We start from the raw sequence: 22,514 nt of genomic DNA, 5'->3' as shown, positions 1-22,514 counted from the left end.
ACCAGCCTGGTAATTTAATATAAATTTTCTGACTGTTTGTAGGCTCATGTTCACCTTCTGTTATGGTGTGTTGGCCCCTGAACATTTTAACCCCCTTAATCAGTTTCTCTGCAAAGCCAACATTCTAGATTGGGGGTTGTTAACCTGGGATACAAGGGGTCCATGGCTAGGTTCCAGGGGGTCCATGAACTTGGATGGGAAAAAAATTACATCTTTATTTTCACTAATATCTAACTGAAATTTAGCATTTCCTTCAATTATGAATGTAGACACAAGCCGCAGTAGTACTAGCAGTATCTGTGACTTTGTCACCAATAAAATCACAAAGAAGCATATGTATTACTATATCATAAATTTGTTTTGTTTAACATGTTGATAACTGCATTTCAATATAATTGGTTTATTTTGTAATCCTAAGTATTTTATTTTCTATACTTAAATACGTCATTCTGAGAAGGGGTCCATAGGCTTCACTGGACTGCCAAAGAGGTCTGTGGCTAAAAAAAGGTTAAGAACCCCAGTTCTAGATACTACCTGACAGTTTTCATTACTTTAGTTGAAGCTGAGTATGGCACATCTTAGTCAGACTTTAGGGGGCAGAATTATGGACAGATAGGGAGCATTTTTTATGTTAGGTGTTGTATAAGCACATTTTGAGAAACTGGTAGGCCCTCTGAGGTCTCATCGTAATAACTGGGATTAAGAAGTAATTTTGTCAGGTTCAAAGTCGTAGGCTTGAGCTGATCCTGTAGAAAAGTGAGGTCGCGCTGGCTTTAGCTGACAGCATATCCATCACTGAAAACATTACTGATCAAATGCAACCAGTTATGCAGCGCGACTCTTTTCTTGAATTTGTCAGCCCTAGCGGTGCAATAAATACAGATGAGACCATTCACTTCACATTCACCTGCTGACTCAAGATCTTCTTGCCTAACATCAAGTGATTTCATAAGTGACAAAAGGTTGGCCTCTAAGATTTGATTTATTCCACTCACTGACCTCTCTTGCAAAAACGTTCCTATCAGTCATAAGTGATTCTTTCTCCAGTGTGACGTTGTGATGCTTTGCTCAACTGTTTCACCTGAAACTACTCTGAACTTTTACCTTTTCCAAACCATGCACTCACCTGAGACTCAGTCCCTGTTGCTTATTCCAAGGTTGAACAGCCCGACTTCCTCCAGTTTATCTTTTATCCAGAACTTTATCCTCTGCTGTTGGTCATCAGGAACTGGGCGTGTCTCACTGTTTTCCGAGCCTAACACTATGTGTAATCAAACCCCAGGCTTAACAGAGCACCCTCCCATGATCTGGCAATGCACTTCAGGAATGCAGTATATTTGCTTCATAAACTGCTGCTTCACAGAAACTACAAAGTCTATTTTACATATGTTGTGAAATGTGTTGTTATGTGGCAGCAGTACAATGCAATTCATAAAATACCCTATAAATTATAATATATTATTATAACAAAAATACATATACACTGTATGTATATATAATTATAATTTATAGTAAATGCACACACCACCTTTGTAATGCATAGTTATTTGAATTACTGTCGCCTTTCTGTAAGCTCGAACCAATCTGGCCATTCTCCTCTGACCTCTCAAATCAACAAGGACCTTTTCACAAACAGAACTGCTGCTCATTGGATGTTTTTTGTTTTTATATATATATATATATATATATATATATATATATATATATTTTCTCACCCCTTGTGGGTGGTGTGTATGTGTATTTTTCCCTCAATCTCGGGTCCTCTACCAGAGAGGCCTAGGAGTTGAGGGTTCGGAGCAGTATCCTTGCTGTTCCTAGTGGTGTGTTCTCCTGGACCGAGATCTCAAGTGTTGTTCCCAGGATTTGTTGGAGCCATTCTCCCAGTCCAGGTGTCACAGCTCCAAGTGCTCCTATCACCACTGAGATTACTCTGGCTTTAACCTTCCACATCCTTTCTATCTGCTCTTTCAAGCCCAGGTATTTCTCCACCTTCTCATATTCTTTCTTCCTAATGTTACTGTCATTCAGGATTGTCATATCAACTACTATTACTTTCTTCTGTTCCTTGTCCAGAAAACATTGTCAACAGAGGATTGAGATATATATATATAAAATCGTTTGGCATCATTTTTTGCAATAAACGTTACTTTAGATTTTTCCTTTTGAAACTCTAAAGCACTGTAATGCACAGGGAGATACAAAGGTCCATTTAGGCAGTGTGCAGTCACTCTTTTACATTCATTTTGTTGGTTCTTTAATTCCCCTTACTCTATTGATCTCACAACTGCTTGCAAATGCTTGCTCTATGTATTGAAGAGTAGCAGCTGTGATATTCATCCTTTGAGCTTCTATTACTGTTTCTCTGCACTTCCCATCATGTCCACCCAAAACAACAGCTTCCTGCTCGACGGATACTTTCTGAGCTATTTATAAATCCCATTTCACACTTAGTTTAGGAAGCAGTGTTAGGTATGGAGTGTGCAAACGGTCTCATAAAGTCACAGTGTCCAAGTTATCAGACAAGAGTTATGCCCAAGATATTAATTGTTTGGAAATGGTAACACGTTGGTTATGTCATCCTCTGATTCCAAACTGCTTGTGATTATCTTCTGTCAGAGATTAACACTCACTTAATTGCAGGCTTCTTCTTTGGATAATTGCACAGTTTGACCCAGTATTGTGCGTAACATTAAGCTGAAAAACAAACAATACAGCAAGAAAGATTCTGATAAATGGCTATTGAACTGGAATATACTTTTTTTCCCTCTACTGATGCTGCCTAATGTCTTTTTTTTTAATCATTATGTCAGATTTCCGGGATTTGCAGTATTTTGCATTTGGATTAAGTCTGCCTCTGTTTCTTTACTATTTAATTATAGCATCAACTTCATTCCAAATTGCAAAATCTCTCAGCAGTCTTTGGCTCTGTAAAATTGGTGCAATCATTAAGAGATTTTTCACTTGAAGGCCTTTCAGTCTTTCTTGGTCTCCCCTTCACTGGTTTCATGTTGGAGCACATCAGTACATGTGCTTATGTCTATGTTCCATATGTCTGCAGCTCTTCCCATTCACTTCTACCAGCAGAGAAAAAGCCTTCATACTACAGGTGTGTCCTAGATTCAGACTCACACAGAACAGTGAGATAGTTAAAATTTCAAAGAGGTTTCAAGTGCCCAAGTGAATAGTTCAATATGAAATTACTGACTGATTTATCTCAAGACTTCTATGACATAGCCTCAAGATTCGAGGGAATCAATTAAGAATAGTGATGAGGGGAAACTGCTTTTCCCAGGAAGTAGTGAATCAGTGCAATTCTCTGCCCAGGAAAGCAGAAGAGGCTACGTCACTAAATATACTTAAGAAACAGTAATATAGATTTTGCATAGCTGGGGAATATGGAGAAAAGACAGGAAGGTGGAGGAGACTCCACGGTCAAATTAGTCATCATCTTATTGAATGGTGGAGCAAGATTCACGAGCCAAATGGCCTGCACTTGCTCCTGATATGTTCACGTGTTAATGTAATAAAATTTATTGTAAGCTAATAAACAGTAGCAGCTCTGGATTTGATCTTTTGAATACCCCTTGACTTTGTGGGGATGATTGCTGTTCTGAGAATCACCCATGTTGTTGGAGAAATCAAAACTAGTTTTAAGAGCATTTGGTGTTTATCGGTTAGATTCTTAATTGCTGGTGTTAGCATTTTGCTTTAATAGCCCTTTGCTGTTAATTATAGTCCTGGTCTGGAGGGCTCTGAGGTGCAAAGTGTACAAATGGCAAATAGATACAGACTAAGCAAAATAATTAATGGGACATTATTGATGGGTCGTTAAAGTGTGATGAAGAATTGCTTTTATTACTGATAGTAGAAAGAATCATCAAAACATCAATATATTGAATGGTGTTACTCCTGAATGTAATTGTCAGTACACCCGCTGCTCTCTGTTGCTCTCTCTGTGGTCTATAGTCAATGTCACATTAAAATAAACATATTTGAAGGGAAGTCATCTAACTAAGCCTGCTTCTGTCACTAATGACGAGCAATTTGTTAAAGTCAGAGATCTTTTTAAAAAGTATTGTGCACAAAATAACTGGTAGGCCAATAAGAATGGACAATCATAGGATTTTGAGTGTTGTCATTCATTTCAAAAGATGCCACATGAAATACATCATTAAACACATTTAAAAGGCAATTATTTAAAATTACCTAGCAATTATGTGTTGTAAAGCTGTTTTAACCTTTAAATTGGCAATTCTGGGAGGAAGACAAATGAAATGAAAATAATTTAGTTCTCAAATATTTCCAACATTAAACTGTAAATAAAATTACATCTGGAACTTCTTCCTGCAGTAAGCACAGGCTTCCGAGGAGGGAGGTCTAGCTGTATGTCATTGAATAAAATGGGTGCTCAAAATCTCAATTAGATACCATGCCAAAGCCCTTGGAGCTGCGATATGTGCCTCGAGAATAAAAAAATAGTGGTCGCAAAGGTTAATATGGCAAAAGTCAGTAATAATATAGTTTGTGGGGCTTACTTAGCACCTAGCTTTAACCAATAATCATACAATTTACTTTGTTATGGTACCTTGAATTTTGTTATAGCATCAAAATTAATTTTCGGAGTTTAAAATCGACACATGATATTCAGACTTACGCTTACAGTATGAATAGAGGCTTAATGGGTTCATATGATGTTCCTCTTTTTAATGTCAGAATTAATCTATCTATGTTTAAGTGCTATAATGCCTTTTCTAGATTGCAGAAAGAAAAGATCATGTAAGTGCATTAAATATTTCTCCATTAAAGTCTGCTGCTTTGACTGTTGGCTGGATATTTGACCCTATCTTTTCAAATCCACATTCTAACATTGTTCATTCAGCACTGCCTGCAAGGCAGCTTTTGCTTCTTTATCCACTATTAGAAGCTGTACCTCACAAGCCAGTGTGGGTTAAAGCATCTGTGCTCTCTGCTGTCAGCCTTGCATTTCATTGAGAAGGACTCTACTAGAAGTGAAAGTAACAACACTTCAGGAAGGATCTCAAGATATTGTGCAGTGTGCATGTGGCAAAATCTGCAAGAATGATTGCGGCTTGAAGATCCACCAAGCAAGGATGAAGTGTTTGGCGGGAGCAGGAGCAGCACAACGCGCAGGTGTCCAACCTGGTCAGACGAAGGAGGGGCCAGGCCCAGAGTCACCCCATAGTGCCTGGAACCTCCAAGTGTTGCAAACTAATCCCTCGAACATGAAGTCTAACAGGAGGCGGATCAAATGGCCTGCAGCTAACATGACTTCACTGTGGAAGCAGTTTGATGACGATGTTAACCAAATTCTGGAGGCAACGGCGAAGGGAGGGGTTGATAGGAAGCTGCAAGCCATGACAATAATTATTGTTAGTCTCACAGCTGAATGGTTCGGAGAAGAGGACAAGGAAGGCTCCAAAACATCTTACTCAAAGAACCAAAGAGCATTGAGGATCCACAACATCAGGCAGGAGATGAAAGCGCTGAAGTCCCAATACAAGGAGGCAGAAGAAGAGGAGGGCATTGGCTTGGCCCAGCTGATGTACATACTACGAAAGAAGATCAGGGTCCTCCGCTGGGCAGAGTGGCATCGGAGGCGGCGTCGTGAAAGGGCTCGAAAACGTGCTGCCTTTATCGCCAACCCCTTCAAGTTCACCAAGGAGTTGCTGGGGGAGAAGCTCAGTGGGAAACTGGCCTGTTCGCAGGAAGACATAGACCAACATCTGAAGAAGATATATAATGATCCTGAAAGAGAGCAGGAGTTGGGAGAGTGCAACATCCAAATAGACTCACCTGAACCGGATGTGCAGTTCAACATGTCAGAGCTGCAGCTAAAGGAAGTCAGAGAGGTCGTCCACAAAGCAAGGGCAAGCTCGGCTCCAGGACCAAGCGACACCTCATACAAAATGTACAAGAACTGCCCCAAACTCCTGCTGCGTCTGTGGAAGATCCTGAGAACCTTCTGGAGAAGGAGGACGATCCCAGAGCAGTGGAGAGTGGCTGAAGGGGTGTGGATCCCGAAGGAGGAAAATGCCACCCAGATAGATCAGTTTCACATCATCTCCCTGCTGTGTGTCGAGGCGAAGATCTTCTTCAGTGCAGTTTCCAACCGGTTGTGCACCTACCTAGCAAAGAAAACCTATATTGATACATCAGTCCAGAAGGGTGGCATTTCAGGGATACCGGGCTGTCTGGAGCACATCGGTGTGGTGACACAGCTCATCAGGGAGGCCAGAGAGAACAAGGGCAACCTGTCAGGGTTGTGGCTCGACCTGGCAAATGCTTATGGCTCCATTCCGCACAAGCTGGTGCAGCTCACACTGACCAAATATCACGTCCCCAGCAGAATCAGAGGCCTTATTGCTGATTATTACAGCAACTTCAGGATGAGGGTCTCTTCAGGAGCAATTACATCAACCTGGCACAAGGTGGAGGTCAGCATCATCACAGGGAGCACTATCTCAGTGACACTGTTCTCCCTAGCCATGAACATGCTCACTAAGTCTGCTGAACCAGAGTGCACAGGGCCCAGAATGAATTCCGCTCAACGGCAACCACCTATCAGGGCATTCATGGATGACCTCACAGTCACCACAGAATCAGTCCCAGGCTGCCGGAGGATTCTGCAAGGGCTCGAAAAGCTGGTGGAGTGGGCCCGGATGCGTTTCAAACCTGCCAAATCAAGATCGATGGTGCTGAAGAAAGGGAAGGTGGAGAACAAGTTCCGGATCAGCATCGCAGGCACAGCCATCCCAACCATCACAGAAAAGCCAGTCAAGAGCTTAGGCAAAGTTTTTGACAGCTCTTTAAGGGACACAACATCCATTCAGGCAACCTGCACTGAGTTGGATGGCTGGCTGAAATCTGTGGACAAGTCTGGCCTACCTGGGAAGTTTAAAGCCTGGGTGTATCAGCACGGCATTCTTCCCAGAATCCTGTGGCCCCTCCTCGTCTATGCAGTTCCGATCTTGACAGTCGAACCCTTAGAGAGGAGGGTTAGCAACCACCTCAGGAGATGGCTGGGGCTGCCAAAGAGCCTGAGCAGCATCACACAATATGGACACCACAACAAACTGCAACTGCCCTTCAAATCCTTGGAGGAAGAATTCAAGGTAACAAGAGCCAGAGAAGTGCTACAGTATAGGTACTCAATTGACCTGAAGGTGGCTAGAGCAGGGATCCAAGTAAGTACTGGCAGGAAGTGGAGGGCAGAGGAAGCTGTTCAGGAGGCAGAGGCTAGGCTGCGTCACAGGAGGCTGGTGGGAGTGGTCACACAAGGCCGAGCTGGGCTAGGATCCTTTCCAGCTCCCCAAATGGACACCAGAGGGAAGGAAAGGCGTCGTCTAGTTCAGGAGGAGGTGAGAGCAGTAGTAGAGGAGATGAGAGCCTGCAAGGCGGTGGAAATGAAGCAACAGGGAGCTTGCACAAGATGGAAGAATGCAGTTGAGAGGAAAGTGACCTGGGCTGATCTTTGGAAAGCCGAACCACACCGCATCCAATTTCTCATCCAGGCAGTGTACGATGTGCTTCCAAGCCCATCAAACCTGCACACATGGGGCAAGGCAGAGTCATCTGCGTGCCCACTGTGCTCCAAGCGAGGAACCCTGGAGCACATCCTCAGCGGCTGCGCAAGGGCACTTGGTGAGGGACGGTACAGGTGGAGGCATGATCAGGTCCTGAAGACCATCGCTGAAGCCGTCAGGGCAGGAGTTGAGTGGGCGAAGCGGTCCCAACCCTCCAAGCAGATCATTGCCTTTATCAGAGCTGGGGAGCAGCCAATCCCTGCCAAAAGAACATCTGCAGGCATTCTGACCTCTGCAAGGGACTGGTAGCTGTTGGTGGACCTCGAAGGGCAGCTGAAGTTTCCCAACTATATCGCAGCCACCACCCTGCGACCAGACATTGTCCTAGTGTCTGAGTCTACTAAGCAAGTGGTGCTGCTGGAGCTGACAGTCCCATGGGAAGATAGCTTGGAAGAGGCCTTTGAAAGGAAGCTCTCCAAGTACGCAGGACTGGTCAGCAACTGTCAGCAGGCTGGATGGAGAGCGAGGTGTCTCCCAGTGGAGGTTGGTTGTAGGGGATTCATAGCCCGTTCTTTAGTTAGAGCCTTCAGCATTTTGGGCATCGAGGGAGAGAGGAAGAGGAGAGCCATCCGCAGTACCACCGATGCGGCAGAGAGGGCCTCAAGATGGCTGTGGCTCAAAAGAGGGGAGCCATGGAGTCATAAGTAGCTAGCCATCTGGACACAAGCTGGGGTCTGATCAGCCCCGGCTGGGTCACCTGGAGGAGGTTGTATGATGTTGAAAGACCTGAAACACCCGATGATTCCAGGAACATCACTGAAGATGTGTCCAGAAGCATCAATAGATGTATGTACACAGTAGAGCAGATTGGCCCCAGGGATGATGGACCATTGTGGAGAGAGTGTAGAAGCTGGGTTTTGTCTCCTTGCAGCAGAGAAAATTAAGGCAAGATAAACTCATAGAGTTATACAGTACTGTGCAAATGTCTTAGGCACCTATGACTTTTGCACTGTATTTGTCAATGTGGAGTGGAGAGCAAATTTGAGAATCTGGTGGCAGCAGAAGATTGTTGGGAATGGCGAGGGTGGAGCACCATGGGAGGAGTGCCTGGTGCAGGGCTGCAGCCCAGAGACACCAGCCGAGGCAATTTGATTTCAAACATTTGGTTTATTGATCATTACAGAATGTCTCTCTGGTGCTTCCTGTTCCTCCACTCTCCCTTCCCCTTTTCCCAACCATGATTCCCTTCTCCCTGCCCCCTCTCCCACTCTCAGTCCGCAATAGAGACACAGATCAGAATCAGGTTTATCATCTCTCACATATGCCATGAAATGAGGGTTTTTTCGCAGCAGTACAGAGCAATACATAAAATTACTACAGTACTGTGCAGAGGTATTATGCACCCTAGTAGTATATATGTGCCCAGCACTTTTGCACCATAACGTGGAGTAGTACAGCATGGAAACAGGCCCTTCAGCCCAATTCATCCATCCTGACCAAGGTGCATTTCTAGGCAAGCCCCGTTTTCCCAATTTTGGCTCATATCCCTCTAGACCTTCCCATGAGGGGAAACCTCTTCACTCAGAGGGTCATGAGAATGTTGAACTACTTCCAGCGCAAGTGGTGCATGTGAGCTTGATTTCAATGTTTAAGAGAAGTTTGGATAGCTACATCGATGGTAGGGATATGGAGGGTTACGGGCCTGGTACAGATCAGTGGAATTAGGCAGTTTAAATGGTTCAGCACGGACTAGATAGGCAGATTACACTGTTTCTGTGCTCTACTTTGCTATGTCTCTATGAGTAATCCTTGCACCTGCCCAAATAGATATTAAGTGCATTGTGATTGTGTCAGTGAGATTTAATGGATGATTCAAAATTGTTATGATTAAGTATATTAGGAGAATTACTTGCAGCTGGTTAGTGACATGAGGAGAAGCGATGAGAATTTGATCTACGAACAGAGGGGTTGGGATGTATAAGGATTATGTTAGAAGAATACCTATTCAACTCTTAAGACTGGTATTGGATCTAATGGGATTGATTGTACCCCATCACCTCTGCCTGTGATGCACTGCCCATCATGTAGCCTGCCTACCAGACACCAATCAGTTATACATCATGTTCACTTTACGTCCAATCCATTATATCACTCTATCCGGCTTATATCCCATTTATCATACACCTACATCTTGACTACTATGTACCCTCCCTTTACACTACCCATTGTATCTCCCACCCACACATTACCTGTTATACGCACATCCACTCTCCACCCTTCCCTTGAAATGTTCTGCCCATTCATATACCCCTACTCTTTACATTTCTGCTATTCATATACCCAGCACCCACCTGCCCACTGCACATTTATTGTTACACAAATTGTTGACTTCGCCCACACAGGTTAGACAGGCACCCTTTTACTTTTGCTCAGTATTTGCCCACCTACTTTACGCACTGCTAATTTTCTTTCTTGTTCAGTTTGTTAACAGGCATCCTGGACTATTTTTCACCGTGCTGAATTGAAGGGCTTGATCTTGGATTATAAACCTACCTTACAAAATTTCATTCCTCCCCCTCCAGGTTTCACCTATCACCTGGTGTTTTTCTCTCTGCATGTCTCCCACCTTTTAAATCTACTCCTCAGCTTTTTTTCTCCAGTCCTGCCAAAGGGGTTCGACCCGAAACCTCGACTGTACTTTTTTCCATAGATGCTGCCAGTCCTGCTGAGTTCCTCTAGCATTTTGTGTGTGTTGCTCGGATTTCCAGCGCCTGCATATTTTCTCTTTGTGATTATATTATAAAACTGCCAATAACTTGTCCCAGATTGGGAGCCGAATTTTCAGTCCTATTTAGGGGATGGTTAATGCATAAAACAGGATGTTTCATTTTGACAGAGACAGGTACCTTTATGAGTTTAGAGATAATATTACTGGTGCAGTGTGAGAAGCCTTTCCCAATCATTCTCTAATCTTTTTGTCTATCTATTTGTAGAGTTCTCAGAGGTGAGATTACACATAATTCCACAATTCAGGCTTTTGAAAGTGTACAATTACATTTGAAAAATCATTAGATTATTCAGCCGCTATTTATTAACTAGTTAATAGTCTTGAGCCACCAAGCTCCCCCATTTTAATGGCTGCTATTAAGAGATCGACTGATCTGTTTCAATGCTAAATCCGAATTCCTTTATTCTCAGCAAGTGCACCAAACTAATTCCCCTCAGTCCCAAAATGAGACCTCATCAACCTCTTTGAATTCATAATAAGCCCCAAAGGCTTCTTGAGCTGCCCCAGAGCTGGAAGGATTACCAGCAAAAGTGCACAGTGCACTCAGTGCTGCCCTTTGACTCCAGCAAATACTAGAGAAGATTAAAAAAAGTTGCTGTCATGCTTTATTGATTTTTTTCCACTTAAAGGGCAATTTCAAATCCATTTATTGATGCAGTTCAGATATGAACATTTTACGATGCATTCCTGATAGAGACTAGTCTACATTTTAATTGTTCCAGTTTATTTGTACTTGGGCTGAAATTGGAAGAGATGAGTCATGCTTTAATGGGTAAGGAAATAGAAGAGCTGCATTATTAGATCGGAGCGATTTCTAATTTACTCTGACTGTTATGAATAATAAAACTTCAAAATGTTTATCCCTTTTGACTCCCAGCTACGTTTTTATTATGCTTAGCTTTAATTCTGTTTTAGGGTTTTCTGTGTTCCTTAGTACTGGAGCATTCTGTTGGAACGTTTATGCTGAATGATCTAAGGAGAGCATACTTGAGTTAGCAGCACTGAAGCCAGTCCCTATGCTCTTGAGAAGGATGTTACATAATTGAGTCTTAGCCTGTCAAATCTTCTCCTTCACTGGAATGTGGGAAAATGAGGGGAGATCATATACATGAATACAAAATTATGAGGGTGGATGCTTGCAGGCTTTTTCTCCTCAAGTTGGGTGAGACAAGAACTGAAAGTTATAGATTTAGAGTGAAAGATGAAACATCTAAGGGAATCCGAGGAGGAGCTTCTTCTCTCAGAGGATGGTGCAAGTGTGGATCGAGCTGCTTGTGGAAGTGGTAGATGCAAATTCAATTTTAACATTAAAATGTATGGAGGGATACAGTGTGGGTGTAGTTAGATGGGTCTAGGCCGGTGTGGACTTGCTGAGCCAGTGTGCTGTAGTGCTTTATAGCTATGACCCTAAAAAGGTCTGCAGGATATGTACATGTCATTGGCGTGACCAGTATTCTGCTGTCAATTCTTCAAGTAATACACAGACTGCTGGAGGAATTCAGCAGGTCATTCAAGCGGGGAAATGGACACTCAACGTTTCAGATCACGACCCTTCATCTGGAATTAAAAGTCACAACAGATATAGATGGGTCCAGCTGAAGGGTCTTAATCCAAACCATCAATTATCCTTTTCCCTTCATAGATGCTATCTGACCCTTAAAGGTCCTCCAGCATTTTGTGTCTTGCTCCAGCTTCCAACATTTGCAGTTATATGTTTCATCATATAATGTGCTTCTGGTAAATATTGTGCAGGACAATTAAATTCAGCTACCCTGAATTATTCATGTGGAGCACGTACCTGGGTTCTTACAAACCACCTGAACAAGATGGGACTCCTTACCTGGAATGATGATAGGAGTCACACGAGCAGCATGATTTTGGGAGTTCTGAATGAAATACCTTCACTGCATGCTGAAAGTAAGCGGGTCCAGGTTGGTGCAGCCAGCTGCATGCACTCAGTATCTTATGCATTTCCTGCAACTCCGCCTGCCACTTGTGCTTCTGCCTTGCCAATTCAAGCCTGGTAGACACAGCCAGCTAGAGTGGGCCACAAGAGGAAATGGTCTCAGATGTAGAACCTGAGATCCCACCCCTATCACTTCCAAATGGCCTTGTGACATCACTTTGTTATTTTTGTATGGTGAGCAACAAAGTAGAATTATAAAGTTAATTCAAACCACCCCAATTTCAGTGCTTAGAAATTAGATTTCTCCTTCTTTTGATGTGCTAAATGTGCTGCTAATGTCCAATTGTTTCCCACCAAAATTTCTGAAATTGGAAGCATGGGTTAAAGCAGCAGTCTGGTACCTTACGCCATAGAGTCAAATTCCTTGGCACCAACATATCAGAGATCTGTCCTGGGACAAGCACATAAGTGTCATCACAACAGCACTTCTACTTTCTTCAAGGTCTGCATGGATTCGGCACGTCACCAAAAACTTCAACAAACTTATACAGATACACAGTGGAGAGTATTCTGACTGGTTGCATCACGGTCTGGTACGGAAATGCCAATGTCCAGGAACGGAAAAGGCTATGAAAAATGGTTAATGCAGCACGGTCCATCACAGACGAAGCCCTCCCCATCCTTGAATACATTTACACAGAGCACTGTCCCAGGAAAGCAGCACACACCATCTGAGATCTGCACCATCCAGACCATGTCCTCTTCTCACTACCATCATCAGGAAGGAGGTACAGAAGCCTCAGGTCCCACTCCACCAGATTCAGGACGGTTATTACCCTTCAATCATCAGGTTCCTGAACCAGCCTGGATAACTTAAATCACCACTACTCTGATCTGATTGTATGACCTACAGACGCAATCATGAGGAATTCTGCAGATGCTAGAATTTCAAGCAACACACATCAAAGTTTCTGGTGAATGCAGCAGGCCAGGCAGCATCTCTAGCAAGAGGTACAGTCGACGTTTCAGACCGAGACCCTTCGTCAGGACTAACTGAAGGAGGAGTTAGTAAGAGATTTGAAAGTGGGAGGGGGAGGGGGAGATCCAAAATGATAGGAGAAGACAGGAGGGGGAGGGATGGAGCCAAGAGCTGGACAGGTGATTGGCAAAGGGGATATGAGAGGATCATGGGACAGGAGGCCCAGGGAGAAAGAAAGGGGAAGGGGGGAAGCCCAGAGGATGGGCAAGGAGTATAGTGGGAGGGACAGAGGGAGAAACAGGAGAGAGAGAAAAAGAATACATACACACACACACACACACACACACACACACACACACATATATATATAATAAATAACAGATGGGGTACGAGGGGGAGGTGGGGCATTAACGGAAGTTAGAGAAGTCAATGTTCATGCTATCAGGTTGGAGGCTATCAGACTGGGAGACCGTTTTGCTGAACACCTACGCTCTGTTCGCCAGAGAAAGCAGGATCTCCCAGCAGCCACGCATTTTAATTCCACGTCCCATTCCCATTCTGATATGTCTATCCACGGCCTCCTCTACTGTAAAGATGAAGCCACACTCAGGTTGGAGGAACAACACCTTATATTCTGTCTGGGTAGCCTCCAACCTGATGGCATGAACGTCGACTTCTCTAACTTCCGCTAATGCCCCACCTCCCCCTCGTACCCCATCCGTTATTTATTTATTTATAATCATACATATATATGTGTGTGTATATTCTTTTTCTCTCTCACCTTATTCTCCCTCTGTCCCTCTCACTGTACTCCTTGCCCATCCTCTGGGCTTCCCCCCCCACCTTTCTTTCTCCCTAGGCCTCCCGTCCCATGATCCTCTCATATCCCTTTTGCCAATCACCTGTCCAGCTCTTGGCTCCATCCCTCCCCCTCCTGTCTTCTCCTATCATTTTGGATCTCCCCCTCCCCCACCCCCTCTCAAATCTCTTACTAGCTCTTCTTTCAGTTAGTCCTGACGAAGGGTCTCGGCCCGAATCGTCCACTGTACCTCTTCCTAGAGATGCTGCCTGGCCTGCTGCGTTCACCAGCAACTTTTATGTGTCTTGTATGACCTACAGACTCACTTCCGATGATTTTCTTTTACAACTTACGTTTTCGGTATTATTGTTATTTGCAGTTTGTCTTTTTCTGCACATTGGCCTTCTTCAGTCTTTGTTTCTGTATGGTTTTTCATAAAAATTCATTGTACCTCTGTTTTTCCTGTAAATTACTGCAAGAAAATGAATCTCAAGGTAGTATATCAAAGTTCAAAGTAAATTTATTAACAAAGTACATGCAGTATACACAACACTGAGAGTAATTTTCTTGTGGGCCTTCATAGTAATTGGAAAACGCCTGAACAAAACAATGAGAAACTGCACACAGTAGAGGTGGACAAACAACCAATATGCAAAAGGCAACAAAATGTGCAAATATAAAAATAAAAGAAAAGAACAATAATAATAATAATAATATCTAAGCAATAAAAATTGAGAACAGGAGTTGTGGTGCCCTTAACAGTAAGTCTGTAGGTGTGGACTCAGTTCAGTATTGGTGTGAGTGAACTTGCCCCCTTTGGTTCCAGAACCTGAAGGTTGAGGGGTAATAACTGTTCCTGAACCTGGAGGTGTGCGACTTGAGGCTCCTGTATCTCCTTTCTGATGGCAGGAGTGAGAAGAGAGCATGGCCTGGGTAGTGGTGGCCCTTGATGACGGATGTTGCGTTCCTGCAACAGCGCTCCTCGTAAATGTGCTCAGTGATGGGGAGGTCTTTACCTGTGTTGGACTGGTAACATATATGTACTTTGATAATACATTTACTTTTAACTTTGAGAATCAGGCACTGAAACACAATGAGAACGCAAACAGAGTGCTGGAGGAACTTAGCAACACAGGCAGCATTTATGAATGGAAATAAACCATCAGCATTTTGGGTATGGACCCTTCATCTGGACTGGAAAGTAAGAGGCCAGAATAAGGAGGGTGGGGGAGGGAAAAGGAATACAAGCTGGAAGGTGAGAGGTGAGACCAGGTGAAGGGAAGATGGAAAATGTGCCTCTGAATTTCCAGCATGGGCAGAGTCTCATGGTTTTGAAACACATTTGTGCAGTTTACGTGTGCAGAGCTCACACTTGGTGAGCTGGTTTTTCAGAAGTGCAATGTATGATACAAAGCCAAGGACAAAAAAGTTTGCCCTTGCAGAGACAGAGTGTGTGGGGGAGAGCGCACGTCGTGCTATCCTTCTTATCTGATCGTTCACTTCACAGCAAGATGACCCACTCAGCTCCTGTGCTAAAAGTGGCTTCTGGTCACACTGCATTGTCAGCTGTTCACAGAATAAGCAAATGGAGAATACAATTGAAATGTTGCTTGTACAGAAAGGTTGCAAATTTTGAAGAACTGCAACCGAGGCAGCTTCTGTTATCCTATTAAAAAATGAGGCTGGCAGATGCAGTGTGACAGACATCAATGTCATGAGGTAAACCCTTTAATTGCAGTCTCATTACCTGTCTCGACGTGATGTGCTCTCAGTTTTCTTGTGACTATTTAATGAAGGTGTAGGTTGCACTTGGGAGTTCCAGCGTGCAGAAGCAGTGAAGGAAAGTTGACGTGCAGGTCCTACGAAGTCATTAGGTTTGTGATTGATGCTGGGAAAGCATCACTGGTGAACCATTCTAAAAAAACCAGACTAATTTCCCTGTGAGTGTGATCTCTTCCCAGTAGTGGATCTGGCCCAGGCAGTGCTGCACAGGAATAGCATCACCAAGTGTTTGCAATTCCTAGGCTTCATCTATTAAAGAGAAATAACAAATTTTGAAAAAGCAAGAAATAAACACATAATTTGCCTGTGCTCAACTCAGGGCAAATAACCCCATTAAATGAAGGTTCATACCACTAGACTGAAAACGTAAGAGGTCCAAATATACCTGTATCTGACCTCCAATTCTTCTCTGGCTCCTTCGTTACAATATGTGGGTGCTGAAGTCAGACTTGCTTGTCCCATGAACTAGATGTCGCCGGCAATTCTCTGTGGAGCTACAGGCCACAGACGCACATGGCTCAGACCATTAGTCGGGATCTTTCACTGACTACCAAGCAGAGTTGTTGGCTTTCCAGACGAAGATCAGTGCCTTTCAGTTGACTGTCCCCTTTTTTGTTTCAGTTTCTGTCGTACCTAGTAATCTGTGTGCATTTCCAGTGGTGGGAAGAAAAGAAAATCCTAGTGTGAGCTGCATAAATGAAACCCCTCACAGAGCCAGCATCTTATTAGCTCAGAAACCTACATGAGCCTTTGTGCTCTCTGGTCAGTCCCATGGAGCAATTATTACAGCAACCAGCAGTGTAAAGCAACATTGCCTAGTGCTCCCAGGCATCAGTTAATAACTTGCCTGACTCTCAGTGAACTCAATGGCAATGAATGAGATTAAGCTCATGTTTCTACTCCACAACCAATCTGCAAAGGGAATATATATTTCCTATGAAGTGAAAACATTTTGGATACAAACTCTCCCTAAGTGTTCACACAGCTTAGAATTGTGTATATATCACTGATGAGTTTTGCTGGTGAAGCAGATTTAGAGATGCAACCAAGCAGAGCTACAGATTCTGTGGCTGGGTGAGTTCAAAATAATGAAAGGCTTGGATAAGGTATTAAATACAATGAATTGAGATGGTAACGTGGGTAATTGGTGCTAAACAGAAGAGTGTGAATGTGGTATTGTGCAAAGGGTGAATATAATTTAAAATCTATTACAACGAGGGTTAGTGGCATCAAATCAAGTGTGATAATGGAAGAAGTTCTGTGGTTTTCTTTGCTGTAGTTTCGGCCTGACAACCTCAGAAATCCAAGTTTCCTTAATTCTTCCAGTAAGTTTCACAGAGCCGGAAGGAGAACATAGAACATTACAGCACAGAAACAAGCCCTTTGGGCATAATGCCAAGTTAAATTAAATCTCTTTTGGCTTCACTTAGAGTCTTAGAGTCATACCACATGGAAACAGACCCATTGGCGCTACTGGTCCATGCCGACCCAGATTCCCATCTGCCTGCACTTTGCCCGTATCCCCCGAAGTCCTTCCTATCCATGTGTCTGTTCAAGTGCCTTTTAAGTTATTGTAGCCAATTTCACATCCCTCCGTTCCCTGCATATCCATGTGTCTATCTAAATGCCACTGTGGTATCTGCTTCCAAAACTACCCTGGAGACATATTCCAGCCATTTACAATTGTCTGTGCAAAAAAGTTGCCCTAGACCTTTCCCTTGAACTATCCCCCTCTCACTTTAAATTTATTTCCTTTATTTATTGACATTTCTACCCTGGGAATAAAGATTCTGACTGTGTACCCTATCTATGCCTCACATAATTTTATAAACTAAAAGACCTCCCACCTGCCTCTGACTTTCCAGAGAAAACAAGTTTGTCCAACCTCTCTTCATAGCTCAAATCCACTAATCCAGGAAGCACCCTGGTAAGCATCTTCTGTCGCCATTCCAAAGATCCACATCTTGAAGTAGTCCCAAAAGGAATAAAAGCACAAAGGGAGGATAGTTCAAAAGATAGTTGCATGATAAAAATTTGTTGCGCGGTGAAGTATCTGAGATTGGATTTTGCAAAGGGATAGTGGGTGTATGCATTTCACCTCCAGCCTGTTGATGCTTCAAGCAACGACTCCCATCAGCATGTCTATTCCCTTCAGCAGAGGAAAATTTGAGTTCCAGCTTGGTTTTAATGGAAGTGGGTGAGCCTATTGTAGGTGACCTGGATTCAAACCTTCCAGATTTCTTCAGGTTTAGAAACTGTTCCCTTTGATTCCAAATGTGCACTGCTGTTTAAGAAAGTTGAGAAGGGGAGACCAGAGAATTATGGACCATTTGGACTAACATCTATTATCAAACAATTACTAGAGCCCTATGATTAAGTATAGAATAACTGAACCCTTTGAAAGCTTTCATTCCACCAGAAAGATCAATATGAATTTATGAGTGCTGGGTCACATCTGGAAAGCGTGATTGAAATCTTGGAGGAGGCAGAAGTCATGGCCAGGGGAATGGCTCTGGACATTATTTATATGTGTTTCTAAAACCATTTGTAAAAATCCTTCTGAAGAGAATGCTAATTAAGGTTATAGCTATGAAATGCAAGGCAATTTATTGGCCTAGTGGAAAAATTGAATGGCAGCAGCAGAGAATTGATATAACCTGTCAGTATTAAAACAGGCCCATGTTTTTTCCCCTAAAGAACTGTAAATATTCACTTCACTTATAACCTGATAATAGCTTAGAAAACCACACAGAATGTTAAAGCATGGAAGGAGGCCCATGCTGATTCTCTGTGAGATTGAATTAGTCAGCCCTATTCTTACACACAGCTTTCTCCACAGCTCTGCAGTGTTTTTCTCTCTCATGTCTATCAAATCTTTTTGAAAAACAGCTGCTTTGACCAGACTTCTAGGCATGAATTCTATCTCATGACTAGTCACTACATGAGAAAACATTTCCTCTTGTCACCTATCCTGTTTTATCAGTCACTTTAATTCTAATTTCTCTGCTGCCCCTGACCGCTCTGCCAATTGAAGCAATTTCTTTTTACTCACAATGTCTAGACTCTTCAGGCTTTCAACCTTCTCTAAGGAAAACAACCTAATCAATCTGTCCATGTAACTGAAAGCTTCACCCCCAGGACCTGTCTGATGAATCTTTGTTGCACTTTTACTCAGGGCCTTCATTTTTGATGAGCTGAGACAAGAATTGGATGCAAAATGGTCATTACTGTTTGATATTGGTTCAATGCAGCTGTACTGGTGAGACTGAGATAAGGAGGAGCCATTTCACTAGGCAGTTTGTGATGTCTTAATTCTCTGACAACAGAACAACGGAAGCCAGGTCCTTGGAGAAATTGCTGTACTATAGGGGGATCAAGGGTTTATGGCGATCTGGCAGGAAAACAGAAGTGCATGATATTTAGGCCAGCTGTAGTCTCAGTGAATTGTGGAGTAGGCTCAGTGACTCCCTTTGCACAGTCCTGTATTGGTCAACATGGAGTGGTGAGCGGGTCTGTAAATTTGGTGGGAGCAAAGGATGTTGGGAGTGGTGAAGATGATCTGCCCTGCGGGAATGGTGTGGGGCAGGTGGCGGAGAAGGAGGGCTACGGCCGGTGGGGGCGGGGGCAGGGTCATGGCTGCAGCCCTGAGACAACAGGCAAAGTCACTTGAATCCTAAGAATTCGTTTATTGGTTATTACAGAATGTCTCTGGTGCTTCCTGCTCCCTCCTCTGATTCCTAACCATGATTCCCCTCTCCCTTCTCTCTTCCCTTCCCACTCTCAGTCCACAATAGAGACTCATATCAGAATCAGATTTATCATCACTGACAAATGTAATGAAATTTTTTTGTGACAGCAGTACAATATACAAAAAAATAAAAAAATACTACAGTACAGTGCAAATGTCTTATGCACCCTAGCTATATACTGTGTATGTGCCTAGGACTTTCGCACAGTGCTGTATAATCATTTTGTACTCTTAGAGTTAGGAATAATTTGCCTTTAGAAAAACAGACTTTCTCTCCTTTATTATTCTATATTTTTCAGTTTTCCCTTGACATTAATTGTGTCAAATGAAGAGGGAAAACTGGTAATTGGATTTCAGCAGAGGAAAATTTGAGTCTGTTTACTTGGAACTAAAAAGTTTGGAATAGCGGACTGTCATTCTTGTTTTCCCACATTGCTACTAAGTAGCACTGAAAAAAAGGCATCCATTAGTCATGTGAGACCATGGATTTGCACCTTGGAAGGTTTCAGGTTGTATGGAAGACCGGCAGTTGCCCATGCGGCAAGCCTCCCCTCTCCATGCCACCAATGTTGTCCAAGGGAAGGGCACTAGGGACGATACAGCTTGGCACCGGTGTCATTGCAGAGCAGTGTGGTTAAGTGCCTTGCTCAAGGACACAACACGCTGCCACAGCTGAGGCTCAAACTAGCGACCTTCAGATCACTAGACCGATACCTTAACCACTTGGCCACGCGCCAACACAAGTAGCAGTACAGAGAAGAAATGAAGGACTCTATTGCCCAGAAGGGAACTTCAACTCATCAGAATGATATGTAGAATCTAAGAGAAAACAAAGTGGAGAGATTCCAGGTTAAGGAATGTATTCCCTGAAACTTAAAAGGGAAAGATTTGATTTATTTGATGCTTTTAAGTAATTGAAAGGAACTGATGAAAGGGAGAATTAATCTCCACTGGTTGGAGAGATTAGGATTAGTAGACAATGTCTAAAAATTAGAGTCTGCCCTCCACATCAAGATGGTTTTAAAACTGTGGAACTCTCTTCAAGAAATTATTATTCACATTATAAATCACTAACTTTAAACCTGACAGTTATAGATTTTCATTAGCCACAGATATTTAAGAATATAGAATAGATACACTGAGCAGCCATATTCTAATTTAATGTCACTACATTTTTGGGGAGTATGGAATGGCTTGTTCCCTGTGTCCTTCTGTACAATGGTTTAGTTAGCTTCTGGCCAATATATTCTTCCCTGTAACAAAAAGAGTCTAGTTGTTACCATGGTAACCAAGATCATAAGGAGTACCATCTATTGCACTAGAGTATGGTAGAGGAATTAAATTTATGCACAGGCACATTTCACCTTGTTGGAGACAAAAAAGCAGATCAGATGTGTGTGAACGTTTAAAGAAACCATTCTAGTTTTTTTTAATGCATTTTAAAACTCAGTCTCTACAGCAGTGATCAGCATATGAAATACCAGAAATAACACTTTATTAAGTATTGGGCTTCAGAAAGTTTATGGGAGATTATTTAGAATTATTCCATGGTCGAGGAATTATAGTTACATGAAAAGAATAGAAAAACAGTTTGTTTTCTTTGAAACAAAAGAAGCTTGGAAGTGATCTTATACATGTTTGGATCCAGTCAATGAAGTAATTATTTTGTGGCTAAAGACCAAGTAAACCAGATGACATTTGGTCACAGAGCCAAGGTTATCAGCAAAATAACCAGAGGCTACATAAGGACTAGTCTGGGATATGGAATCTACATCTTAATAGGGAACAGATAGAGATTCACCAGCTACCTTCAAGTGAGACAAGCTCTTGACAAAGAGAAGTTACAAGGGTTGATCTCGCTGGGGATGTGTGCAATGTAAGGAAATGCCAGATAGCAGTCTACTATTGAACACTCAGGGTCTCCCCTGTTAGCTCCTTCCTCTTACTTCTGTGCTTCATATGGTGAGCATTCCAGCTGGACCCACAGAATCATAGATGTTCAGCTGGCTGTGTGCATTTAATTCAAATTATCATTATTTTAATACAACCATGGACTCTGCCACGGGGTCGGCACACACTCACAGGCAGGATGTGGAACAGGTTCAGAAATATGCCCATTCCAGCCAATTAGTCTTTCATTGTGGTGGTACTTAACTCTCTTCCTGTCATTCCAGTCTTGTCGAGACTGCACCCAAAGCACAGCAGCATCTGTGCTACTTGTTCTGTGAAAGAAGGCTCCCATTTAGATCAGCCTTTCTCAAACTTTTTTCCCTGGAGGAACCCTTGAAATAATTTTCAGGTCTCAGGGCAACCCTGCATAAAAATTATTATATCAACAGCTCATGGTACATTAGTGTCATCCGTAAGTTGTAGATGTAATAATCCAAAAATAATTGTCAATGCTCTTTTGAGTAGATAATGAATTTTTAGCCAACTTTTCTTGAAAAAAACGATAGTTAAACTCAGCTTATCTTTCTTGAAATTAATTTCTTTCCCTTTCATAAGTTTTAAAAACTCCTAAGGAAAACATAATAAATTTCTCAATTCTCAGTCGAACTTGAGATAAGCACACATGGATTTCACCTTCAACTGAAATGAGCCAATTTCTATCCTTGCTCTTGATGCTTGTTAAACAAGAAAAAGCTTGCTCACACATGTAAGAAGTTGAAAACTGCAGCAAAATGTTCATTGTTTTTCGAAGAATGACAGGAATCCTGAATCCAGAACTTGTACAGGGGCAAGCAGAGCAGGAGCAGAATCAGCTTTGTTATCACCAGCATGTGACATGAATTTGTTAACTAAGCAGCAGCGATTCAATACAGGACATAATATAGAAGAGAAAAAATATAAAAAATAATAATAAATAAGCCTATTACAGTATACATATATTGAATAGATTAAAAAATCTGTGAAAATTAGTAAATCTCATCTTGAGTGCATGATCAGAATGCATCTCACAAAGTTCTTC

General features: G+C 42.6%; 1 protein-coding gene across 1 annotated transcript in view; it reads left to right on the top strand.

The window, feature by feature from the left end:
* LOC134358184 (glutamate receptor ionotropic, delta-1-like) overlaps positions 1 to 22,514 on the top strand; it is a 901,838-nt gene that overhangs the window by 750,235 nt on the left and 129,089 nt on the right. The window lies entirely within an intron of this gene.

The sequence above is a fragment of the Mobula hypostoma genome, chromosome 18, assembly GCF_963921235.1.
Source record: "Mobula hypostoma chromosome 18, sMobHyp1.1, whole genome shotgun sequence".
NCBI classification, from domain to species: domain Eukaryota; kingdom Metazoa; phylum Chordata; class Chondrichthyes; order Myliobatiformes; family Myliobatidae; genus Mobula; species Mobula hypostoma.
The sequence above is the reverse complement of the archived record's forward strand: the minus strand, read 5'-3'. Positions and strand labels throughout refer to the sequence as shown.